Raw genomic sequence first — 13,162 nt, 5'->3', positions numbered from 1 at the left:
CCATCAGGAAAATGACACCTTTTATTTGTATTTTAAGGGAAAGAAGTGTCAGGAAATGCTTTTTCTCCAGTTTATTAGCATTTGGGCCTTTCAGTTGATTTTATACACTTTTAACCTGTTAGCCTTTTTTTCACTTCTCTACTTCAACTTTCCCCTCACCTTATGCTTCTGGCCCTATCATTGCCTGCTTCTTGCAGTTCCTCCCCATGTCATACGGTTTCAGGTCTCCATGTCTTTGCTTATGGTGTCTCTGCATTCTGGGGTACTCTTTCCCCATAATTTCATGTACTTTAATTTCTCCTTTTCTTGTCTTTTAACAAAAATTTCACATAGGTGTCAAAATTTCCCTCATTCCACTAGCCCCCGGGATGGATGTAAAAACCTCTCTTCTGTGCTCTCCTAGAAAACTCACACAACTCATCAAATTGAAGGGAAAATATCTGTTTGGAGATACCTTCCTTGCTGGCTGCTTCTTCAGTGCAGGGATCTTGTCTTATTTACTTGGACAGCCCCACTGCCTAGCACAGTGCCTGGCATTTAATGGGCAAAGATCCTGTTAACAGATCTGATAATGGAACTCACAAATTCCTCCCACTCTTCTGTGTGCTAAACCAGAGAGAACAGTCATCTCTAGATTGTATGCTCCTCTGGAGTAGGAATTTAGTCACCTGTGTCTCCAGCACAGTACCCATGTAAGGATGTTTGCTGAATGAGTGAATAATGAAGGGAAGGAAGGAAGAAAAATATATGGTTCTTTTCACACCCAGAAGAATACTTACGGAGTTCAATGCTATAGACAGTTAGTGATTATGCTTTAGTGTTATCTGCCTACATTTCCCATCAGTGATAAGTAGTAACTTAATTTACAGTCTTTTTTTTCTTTAGGAGTGAAGTTCAGAATTTTATTTCTATTTCTTATTCCCAATCTGGTTTTGAGAATAAAAGCTATCTGAAAATTATAGAAACTCTGTGTGTAATGGTCAATGAAAGCTTACCAATCATGTGAGAGGACAACTCCATAACTATTAAAGTTAGTAAACAAAGTTAGTGGTAAATATATACAAAACTCTGTTCTAAGCATTTTACAAATATTAACTCACAGCAATTCTACAAAGTACTATTACTATCTTCATTTTATAGAAGACGAAACCGAGGCTTAGAGAGGTTAAATGACTTGCCTAAGGTCACGCAAGTGGTAATTAAGTAGATCTGAACCCCAGGGATTCAGAGTGAGGTCACACTTAATAAGAGTAGTTCATATCAAGGTTTTGGAACACCAGGAGGCCTCGATTCAAATTCAGGTTTCTTCCCTGTTCAGATACCTTATTTAGCTATACTGTGCTTCAGTCTTCTCATTTGTGAAACAGGTTTGATAACAGTACTTCAAATGGACTGTATGAAGACCGAATGTGATCATGCATGTCAAATGTTGAGCATCTTACCTGGAACACAGCAGGCACTGAATAAATATTAGCCAGTGTTGTTATACAAGCCCTGAAGGCAGTGCAATCTTGGAATCCACTTGGATTAGAAACTTAATCCAGCCTCACATTAAATGTGAGACTCGGGGTGAGAGCATATGGTACACAATACATTTGCAGTACATTTGTGTTTCATTCCATCTCCTCATTCCCTTATCAGTTTGTGTATGCCTATTAATTCAGATACACTACTCACTAACCAGTTGATATGAAATTACACTTTTTATGAATTTCAATGAATAATACTGTTTAAGATGTAGCATTTCATGTTTCAAAATAAAAAGATAGAAGTACTGAAATTTCAAAGGTAGCTGCAACTTCTGTGATTACTTTCATTTGGAATGCACATACAGTATTCCTTGCGTTCGCACATTATAGAAAGTGCTTTTGTGGCAAGGGATTGCTTTCAAAACTAATCTAAGCTCTCCATGACATGATAAATCATTAATAATATAGATCCAAATCTCAGCATCTGCATGGGCACAGCTGGCCTCCTTGTGTCAACAGTCTGCATATGAAAGTGACTCTGCCAAGATATTTCACTTTAATGAAAAATATTTATCATGGTAAATCTTAAACCTCAAGATTTTACTGACATAATTCATTTCTATTATTATGTACTATGATAGTATGGCACCACAGCTATGGTTCTGTTGGAATGATAAAAATGTGTTTTTTTTTGTCATTTTGATTACTATACCTTAGCATGAATAATTTTTGCTGTATACTCCGAGTAAAAAAATGTACCAAGCATTCATGGAAATAACAATTCAGTTACTTATCTAACTTTGCTGATAACCCTGCAGGTGCCACTGTGTGGAAGGACACTGAGTGTTCAAGCCAAAGAAAAAGAATCAGTTTTATTTTCCTTCAGTAAGATGAACGGCAAACAGCTTTTAATGGTACTAGCTCTTTTGAAAACAGACAAGAGAGAACAATGCTAGTACCTTTATCAAAGATTTTTTGAATAAACAGAAGCAACATAAACTTTTTGGAGGGAAGATCAAATAAGATGATACCTGAGATACTCAGAGCTGCTTAGCTATACTTCTATGTACCTGGGAAGGAATACTTAGGATACAGGATGCTAGCTAACATCCCAGCAGATGTAAGGAAGCTGAGACTCTGTGCACATCCTGACAGCCTTCTTTCCACAGTTACGGTAACCAAACCTCTGAACTTGAACAACTGGGACTGAATAACATCTATTAGATTTTAGAATGTCTTAACCAAAGAGAAAGATAATGAAAGTAAGCAAACATGGTAGACAATTAGGATATTTTAGCTATTTAAAAAATATATACACTTCTCAATTTGTTTTTAAAAATAGTCTTCCCTGCCTAACCTTGTTTTTTCACTTAACCCAATGTTTAAATTGAAATCAACAAAGGGAGAAGAAACTAACTGGGTACCAATTACATCCCAGGTACTGGCCAGCCACAGTAGTAGCACTGAATTCTTACCACAGTTCTTAAAGACAGGCATCATTTAGGAACAAAGAAACCCAGGCTTGTTTAAGCCAACCCTCTTGCCAAGGTTTTCAGCCCTAGTAGATGATGGAGTCTAGAGTCTAATCCAGGTCTGTTTGGCTCTCAAAACTAATTTTCTTTCTAGGACCATGCTATGAAAAATGAAAAGGACATAGATTTGAAAAGATATCTCATGGATAACACAGGAAATAAAAACATTTAAAAACCTACAACTAGATGCACAACACCAGGTTAAAAATGTGTGCTTCAATTTCCAATTCTCTGACAGCTTTTACTTGTTGTGTACAAACTAATGTCAGTAACTCTGAGACAGCGTTTATAGTGTAGTTTAAACCTCTGTAAATTATATGTCTTCCATAACCTATGTAACTCCTTGGAATCACTTATAAGTAATGAGAAAAAAAGACCTATTCAATAGCATGTAAATTTATATTAAAACAAACCTCACTGATTAAGCTACAGATGTTTCAGTTAATGGCTAGGGCCATATGATCACACCTTTCCTAGTGGTGGTGTGGGGTGGGGAGGAATCTTAATCACTGAACGCTTTCCACATGAATGTCTGTATATTTTAGATATATAGAACCAGTTCATTGCCAGAAATCCGTAGTGCCACCTATTGCTTAAAAAAAAAAAAAAGGATTCTGAGTTATTTCCAAATAAAGGCACATAAAAGATAGATTTTTTATTTCCTTTTGCTTTCTCAGGATGTGTACTATTATGACATCTTATTAATATTGAATATATTAGAGTCATTTTGAAAAGACACTGAGCTTCAATATGAAAAGGAGTAAAGGATAGTATGTGTGTGGGGGACAGGAAGAAGTTGACATTATGGGATAAAAATCAATAGCAAACACTACCAGTGTTCCGCTGTAACTATAGGAGTTGTCTAAAATCCCAGAAGCCCTATTAACCTGTGACGAAGTGGCAAGGCCCAGCAGCACATGGCTAACGAATGTTTAAGTCTGGGTAGGAAATATGTTTTACTGAGGCAGATCCACACAAACCAGGTGAGAAGACGCAATACCTTACTGCCAGCCCCAGTCAATGGGGTTCATTTACGCCCTAGGAGGGGTCTTGAGAGAAACCTACAATTTATCTTAACTTTGGTTGGTCCCACAAAGTCATCTGCCCAAGTTCTCCTTGTCTCAGATCTCCACGGCCTTCGAACCTAGAACCTATCATCAGTTGACAGCAAATAAAAACAATTAAGGCCTATACAGTTTTATAGGACTTTTTTTTACCAGGTTGGCCTTCACCATCAGGTTAGATTTAAACATTATCCTATTCGCTTACTATAGTCCATGATGAACTCTTCAATGACTGTCTTCTAAAAGCATGAATTGAATTGTATGCTGAAAAAAATCACTTCAAATTTATGTTATTAAGGGAAACTTAAAAAGAAGCCTCACAGTTCGCCAGTGTCTGAATTTGTTATTTCAGTTACAAAGCTAAAAGAAGAAACTGGCTAAAAGCCTGTCTGGAAAATCCAGAAGGACTATTTAGAGGTTTTTAATAGGATTAGACACTCTTAAATTAGAAGATTTTAATATTATAGTTGTACTTAAAGGTTGAGTTTTCAAATCTTATTGTATTTGGACCCACAGACACATATAGCACGTATGTATGTATGAGTATATGTGTGTATTTTTCCTCCAAGAATTCCTGTTTAAAGGCTTTGTGAGTTATTTTACAATATTAAAGTCTCTGGAATTGTGCTCATAAACTACCCCAATATGTTCTGAATTTCTGGGTCATAATTACAGAATAAACAGATTCATTTCTCATCACAAATTTTAATTAAGAATCCCAGTTGTGCAATTATTTGCTTAATAATACCTACTTGGTGTCCAAAGACACTATTAAATATGTTTACTCAAAAGTATGCTTTCTAAAGGAAGTTTCCGTAAGTCAGTTTTCTCATTTTTAAGTCATCAAATAGAGGAAAACATTTACCTCCTATTTAATGAGATAAGTGGGGATTCAGGAGATAAGAATAGTCTATAATTGCTGGGAATAAATTAATTTAATATTAAAGTCTAATCAGTCATGATTGCAGGTCCTTATAAATATCAAGCTACTGAACTCTGTGATGATCTTTGTGTAGCTCATTTGACAAGCCTACCTGATTGCCTATTCATTGGCTGGGCTTTTGCCTAGAAAAGGGGGCAGTGGAGGCAATTATTTGCCCCATGCTTATTGTGCCTTTGAAAAAATTATCCCACTCTGGGCTAACGATTCCTTAAATATGCCCTTGGTTCCCAGGTAATAAGGGATCAGTCAATTTACTTGTTTTTGACTTATATGCCAGCTTTTATGTGGATGAACAAAAAGTATAAATAAATGATAAATAAGCAATCCATTTTGATATCAGGTAAGTGTGCAGCCTATAGAGGGAAGATATTTTTAGAAATTTCAAAGTTAACTCATTCAAGTTAAATCACTAGAAATACACAAGGACTGAGACAGACTGTGTCCCTTAAGAGAGTGAGTTCCAAGGGAACAGGGGACCTTGCAAATCAAATCAGGGCATTACAAAATCCCATCAAGGTGATAAGGAGTTATGAATGTAACTAAAGTGGAAGAGAGCAGGATCATTCACTCATTCATCCTTGCATACATTCATTTCACAATTTGTTATTAATAGCAGCGATCTGCTTTGTGTAAAGCACTGTGCAGAGATAAATGAGAAATACATTGCATTTAGACAGCAACTTAAAGTTTGAAAAACAGTTTTATCATTCCGAGTCCTGGCATGGGACAGATGGCACAAAAGACTTGGGTAATTTGAGGAGCCTTTAATAAAGGGACTGTTGGCAAAGGTGTGGGTACAGTGCAAAGAATCCTCAACGGAGAGTTACCCTGGGGCCTGACTACCCCTACAACCTAAAGAGCTAGAGAAAGGAGCAATTAGCAGAATCTGGAGACATAGAGGCCATGTGGAGGAGACCCCCTTGCTTAGAGGTCAACTTCTAGAGACATAGAGTAGAGAAAAAGGGCAGAGAGTGGATCTGGGGAGCAAATGGAAATTCACTATTTAATTTTATTTTGATCCATAAAGAAGACTAGGTGATAGGGATCCTAATTTTGCAAATGAGAAAGCTAAGGAGATTTACTTATCATTAACTTACTTAGGTAGCAGAGCCAGACCTTGAACCTGAGTCTTCTGAATCTAAGTCTGGTGCTTATCATACTGCCTCCCTACTCCCTGCTTTCTGGACTTCCTTATTACACTTATCTCACCATATTGCATTATTAGCATGTTTTATCACTTACTAGGCTGAGCTTCTTGAGAGAGATGACTAGGTCTCTGTATCATTAGTGTCAAGAATAGTGGCTGGGACAGAAACCCTGGGGACATTTGATGGAATAATGAGTGAGAAAGCGTTCAACCTAACTGGAAAGACAGATGTCCAAGAGGCTAACATACATGGCAGAATGCTGTAAATGCTTATCCAGAGGCTGAAAAAGCCTTCATCATGAGGTCATCTGAGCTGAACCAAGCACACTGAAAGACAAGTGTCAGAGGCAGAGAACTATAACCACATGATCTTGGGCTGAGCGGACAGAAAGGCAGGAGAAGGTGGGAAGGCATGGTGGAGATGGGGTACGATTGGCATTCCTGGAGGCAAGTAGTAGGAGATATGAGCAGAAGGACATGATAAGACCATTTGATTGACTTTCTGAATTGGCACTCACTGGAGTATGATTATTTTTGGTGGTGGTGGGTGCATGGGGGTTTAGAAGTCATAAATTTTTTAGGAAAAGATGATCATCTAGGTTGTGCTTATGAGAAACAGTGCTCAAGCCAGAGGTAGGAACAGCTTGGAGAAGCAGGAGGTTTCAGACCCCTAGGGTAGGGGTCAGGACAGAAGATGCCTTTAGTGGTGGTTGAACCAACAGAAAAGCAGGGACACAGACCAGAGGCATAGCAGAGTAGACTGATATTTGAATGTCAGAGGGAGGAATGTGGGAGATTTTTACAACTTTCTTGGTCTGGCCCAATTTAAGAAAAGTTGAATTATTATAAGAAATGGAGACACAGGAGGTGGAGCAGGTTTGCAGGGGGCATAATTGAGTTTGGTTTTGGATAAGTAGAGCTTAAAGTGCTGGCATGGTGTCCATGAGGGGATGCCCAGCAGCCAATTGGAAATGGTCATTATAATTATAGTTAGTGGACAGGAGAAATGCTCTCTTCCAGAGAAACACAAAAATCTAAATCAGCCAAATACATACAAGAAAGTAGGAGGAAATCCAGTTCCCATCAAATGACCTCTGTTAGCCTATATTCCCTCCCAGGTCTCATGTGCTCAGAAACATCAAGGTGAGAAACTTTAACTCTTCCCACTCCTGGACTGTTTCCTCCAACACAGGCACCAGACGGTGGATGATTATGGAGTTATTCCCATTTCTCACTCACATCTTACACAGGAAAATCGACCTGGCAATTCATTGTATTTTATCTATTACTTTTTGAGCCAACAGTTCAGTGGTATCTCTTCAGCCTGATACATTTACAAGAAATGCTGATGGATAATTTTAAGAAATTTTGTGAAATTATCCCTCAAAATGTTATTTTAGAGATGTTAAGGGAACTTTGGTCTTTTTAGTGGAAATTTTGGTCTTTCCACTATGATGAGAAAAACGTTCAAAAACTAACTTACTTTTACCATTATCATTCCATGAAAACTCTCCAATTAGGCATTCTTAGGCTCTGATTATCAATATTTGCTGCTAAAATCTAAATGAGCTTAGAGAAACATACTTCAGTGGCTTCTCTCTCAATTGTCTTAGACAACATGAATATCACCATTTTATTTGACTTGAAATGTTAACATGAAATATAATAAGAGTGGATCATTTCAGAGGAAGAAATCACACCTTGACAGTCAGATGATAAAATGCTGTAAAAATAAAGATTAGATCACTTCCAATTCTCTTTACAAAAATTCTGGAAAAAATAGACTATGACCTTAACTCTTCAAGCATAGTTCCCCTTTAATTTAGCAAAAGAAAAGTCATGAAAAGAGGGTGTGGGGGCCATGAACATTATGTTATTATTTAATGGTTAGGGTGAACTTTGAAGTAACAGATAATTTATAATATAAGATTAGAAAAATGGTCACTTATTTTTTCTTATGGTGATTAGATTCTTCTTTATATAACGTAGGCCATATAAAAACATGTAATGTTCTCCTAATATTTAGGGGAAGAGAAAGAGGAAGGAAAAGGGGCAGAAAATAAGTAGAGCGACAGAGTGAAAGAAAAGGAAGGCAAACAAGAAATCTAATTAAATTTCGTGGCACATTTCCAAGAAAAAGATAATATCTTTAGCAAGATCTGCAGTTTCAATTTCTGAACTATAGGTACTTACATTGGGAGGAACTTACTTTCTTTTTTCCTTTCTGTTTTATTATTTGCCATTAATGGAAGGAGAAATAAAATAGATTCAAGTATTTGTTAATTTCATACAACCCTTTCAAATTAGGCAGAATTGTCACAGAATGTATGCTTAATTTCATGAGAAACTTTTGTATTAGAAACACCACTTTATTACCCTCTATAAACATTTTGAGAATCTGTTTTAGTTTATGTTTAAATTAAAGGAAAGCAAAGGTGGGGATAAACTACAAAGGATTCTTCCCTTATCTTTCAAGCTGACTTCATAAGAACAGTAATTTAGTGCATATACATCTGAGCAATCCAAGAGTAGAGATGGGACAAATCTACACTTGTATTATTCAGTCAAATGCATTAAAAAAGTCATGTTTTAGCTTTTGATGAATATTTAATATGCCAGAGAGCTCTCAAGATTCCACTTTAGCAGTGAGATCTGCAGCAGTTTTCAGCAGAGACTGAACTGCTGATGCAGTCTCCTGAGCTCCCTCTAGAACTTCCCTGCCTCAGATATTCCTTAAGTTGCTCAAGGGTAGAACAATACATCAGCCTTCTGCACAAACATTCCCCTATGTGTGCTCTGTAAATGAGGCAGATTAGGGAAAGGACTCTGGGGCTGAGGTAGTCCTCACTCTAGAGAAGGAGCAGGTTCCCCGAGGTGTGAGGCCACAAGAGTATGGCTGTCCAGCAAAGGTTTCTGGCTTCCTGGTAATGGCCTTAAGCCTCGAGGGCTCGATAGAAGGCCACCATTTTCATAGTGTAGCATAGAATGTGGTCCTGATTTCAACACCCTCTCCCTTGCTTCTTGATCAGTACAAGTCAATGTGGGACAGGAGCCCAGGGCTCGGACAGAGCTTAGGTATTCTTTAGCAATTCAGAGGGACCGGGAGGGAAAAGCACTGGTTGGGCTGGCTGGCCTGATGTGATTAACAGGTGATTTTCTGGTTAAAATGAAAAATGAGGAGCTTTTGAGTTAAAAATCAGGGAAGAATGAATTCTAGAATCCTCTGTTAAAGATTATGAAAGTTATTAAGCCATGTATTACATTATTCAATTGATTTTTTAGGGTAAGTGCAAAGAGCATAGGTTTTGGTACAATTTGTTTCATCTTGGTACCCTAACAATTCCAAGTTTCAGTTTGCTTCTGTAATGTTGAGATAATGTTTAACACAAGGTTATTGTGAGGAGTAAAGTAGTGTTTGTGAAAAAGTAATGTTACAAACTTTATAAACTGTAAAACACTATCATAAAGTTAGACATTACTAAAGTCCAGTGGCCAACCTGGTAGTCATGTCAGAATCACATGTGATACTTCGTTAAGCAACATGTGCCACACCTGCCTCCCTTCCTTCCCTATTATGATCTGTTGCGCCAGAGTGCTTGTCTCTCTCTCATTGAATACCTGTGCTTCAGTAATCCACTGTTACAGCAACCCATAAATTCCTCAGAGTAATAAAAAGGGTAAAAGTCTAACGGCCTGCAGAGTGAGTGCTACAATGCAAGGGACGTATTGGTGTCCCTAGTGCCAGGAAAGTCTGGCTAAATACATATTCATTGAGTGGACAGTTTGCGTGATCACACAGAGATGATTACCAGACAGGTGAATGTATTTCTACTACTATAGTACATCTTTTAAAAACTTTAAATACCCCTTGGATATAGTGCTGAAACAAAACTAGAATAGGGTAATTCTCTCACATGATCAAAATGTAAACCGCTCATATAAAAATCTAACATAGTTTTTTTTTGTTTCTTAACTATACCACGAAACTTTTTCCATATCAGTACATACAAAATTTTCCCTTTCTTTTCAGCTAAATAATATTTTTCTTGTTGTTTTTTAAAATTGTAGTATAGTTGGCAAAGACTATTGTATTAGTTTCAGGTGTACAGCATAGTGATTCAACAATTATATACATTATGAAATGCTCACCAACCAAAGTAGTTCTTAAAAAATAAGAATTCCCTTTAAAGAAAAAAAAAAGCCATGGATATCAGTTATTGGCTACTGTTATATACCATGACTTTGAAAGTGCTACAAAAAGCAGTAAGTCAAATAAATGAAATATAATAATAAATATTAGAAGGAGGCAAGCATTGTAAAATTTTGAGAAAAAAATAAGAGTTTAGCAAGGTTAATCATTTATAAAACAATGCAAAAACCACTAGTTTTCCTATATGCCAAATACCACACAAATATTACTACAGCATAGAATGGTAGAACATCCCATTCACAAAAGCAAACTAATATAGATTACCTGAGGATAAACTTGAAAGAGATGTGCTGGATGTATATGAAGACGACTATGATGATCTTCAGAGAACATAAGACAAGTAAACGGAGATTTTATTCTTACATAAGAAGTCTCAGTATAATAACTATGTTCATGACCTCTAAATTAATCTCTAAATATGATATAATTGTAATTAAAATCCCAATGCTTTTATTTTTGGTGGGGGTATTGAAGCCTGCTATCAAAAACATTTCGAATTGTAATATAGGACTAATTTGGATAGCTTCGGACAGAGAAAGTTTGTCTTGCCTACTTGCATATTAGCCTGTATTTTAAAGCTGCAACTGACATAGTGTTATAGTGATGGGAAAGGTGTCCAAGTCAATAGGACAGAGTCAGGGATAGATACTAATTTTAAAATAAATTAAATTCATTTTAGTAGCCAAATCAAAATATAAATACGTTAGCATTTCAAGCAACAGGGAAAGGATAAATTATTAAATAACCAAGCTGAAAATAACTGGCTCCATTTTGGGGTGGGGGAAAAAGCTGGAATCCTGTTTTACTCCTCATTGCCCACCAAAAAATTGCTTTCTCATGAATCAAATATCTACATTTCAAAAAGAGATTATGAGAAAGTGTAAGTGATTATTTCCACAAACCCAAGGGAGGGAAAGAATTTCTAAATACAACACAAAACCAAAAATTATAGAGAAAGAGACTGATATTTTTACTATAAAATTAAAAAAATGTATTTGCTTCGAAAAACACAATAAAACTTGGAAACCCAAACTAGAAACCATTTGCAATATAAGAGCAAAAGGACTGTTCTTTTTAAAAGAGTTGTATTAGGACATGATTCACTTACTATAAAGTTCACTTTTTAAAGGTACACAATTCAGTGTTTTTTAGTATATTGATAGAGTCGTACATCCATTACCACCAAATAATTCTAGTATGTTCTCATAACCTGCAAAAGAAACCCTGTAGCCATTGGCAGGTATTCATCACCCCTCCTTCCCCTGCCCCTGGTAACCATGAATCTGCTTTTCATCTCTGTAAGTTTGCCTATTCTGGACAATTCATACAAATGGAATCATACAAAATGTGGCCTTTTGTGTCTGGTTCCTTTTACTAGCATAAAGTTTTTAAGGTCATCCGGGTTTTATCATGTATCAGTACTTTATGCTTTTTATGGCTGAATAATATTCCTTTGTGTGGCTATGCCACATTTGTTTATCCATTCATCAGTTGATGAACATTTGTGTTGTTTCCATTTCTTGGTTATTATGAATAGTACTGTTATGAACAGTTATACAGAAGATTTAGCATTGACATATATTTTCATTTCTCTTGGGTATATATCTAGGAGTAGAATTGTTATATGACAACCCTATGTTTAATTTGGCAAGGCACTGCCAAACTGTTTTCCACATTGGCTGCACATTTGAATACTAGCAATGTGTGAAGGTCCTCATTTCTCTACATCGTCACCAACACTTATTGTTGTCTGTCTTTTTCATTACAGCCATCTTAGTGGGTGCAAAATAGTATTTCACTGTGGTACTGCTTTACACTTGTCTAATGACTGAAGATGTTGACAGCTTTTCATGTGCTGATTGGCCATTTGGGTATTTTCTTTGAAGAAATTTCTATTCAAATTCTTGGCCCATTTTAAAATTGGGTTACTTGTCTTTGTATTAATGAGTCATAAGAGGTCTTCATAGGTTATGGAGATACATGCATATGTTTTGCAAATGTTTTCTCTCATTCCATGGGTTGTCTTTTCACTTTCTTTATGGCGTCCTTTGAAGCACAAAAGTTTTACATTTTGGTGAAGTCCACTGTATCTATTTTGTATTTTGTTGTTTGTGCTTTTGGCCCACATCTAAGAAACTGCTGTCTAAACCAAGGTCATGAGGCTTTACATCTATGCTTTCTTCTAGGCATATAATAGTACTAGCTATTACATATAGGGCTATGATTCTATTAATTTTATATGGTATGAGGTAGATATCCAAGTTCATTCTTTCACATGTGAAGGAACTAATAATCTTAGTATATTAAGTGCATTTCAATAAGAGAAAATACAAATATGTGAATATTAAATAGGGGAAATTACATTGAGCAGGTAATTGCAACCAAGTAATCTATAAAAAGGTATCAATTTCAATAGTAATCAAAATGCAAATTAATCAGTTATCACTTATATTGAATAAGGTTGGCATTAATGACAAAGAATGATAAAATCCAATGTTGATGATACATGGAGATATGAGCATTTTTGTTTGTATTGGTGGGAACAATTTGGCACTGAGTATCTGAATGTAAGATGTGTTTTCCTTTTAACCATCTTTGTGAATTAATTATTAAAAAAGAATTAAACCACTGCACATAAGTGTATGCATAAGTAGGACTACTTGTAACAGCAATAAATTTCAAACAGCCTAAATATCTATCAATAGAGGAATATTTAAATTATGGTGTATTCAGTCAGTGGAATCCTATATAACTATTTGAAGTGATGGGACATGATATTTTGTGCATAGAAATGTAT

The 13,162-nt window shown here is 36.2% G+C and overlaps 1 protein-coding gene across 2 annotated transcripts in view; it reads right to left on the bottom strand.

Moving 5' to 3' along the window:
- Window positions 1-13,162, bottom strand: part of SEMA6D (semaphorin 6D) — a 624,450-nt gene that overhangs the window by 55,014 nt on the left and 556,274 nt on the right. The gene's annotated exons all lie outside the window — the stretch shown is intronic.

This window comes from Manis javanica, chromosome 8 (assembly GCF_040802235.1).
Source record: "Manis javanica isolate MJ-LG chromosome 8, MJ_LKY, whole genome shotgun sequence".
In the NCBI taxonomy this organism is placed as follows: Eukaryota; Metazoa; Chordata; class Mammalia; order Pholidota; family Manidae; genus Manis; species Manis javanica.
The sequence above is the reverse complement of the archived record's forward strand: the minus strand, read 5'-3'. Positions and strand labels throughout refer to the sequence as shown.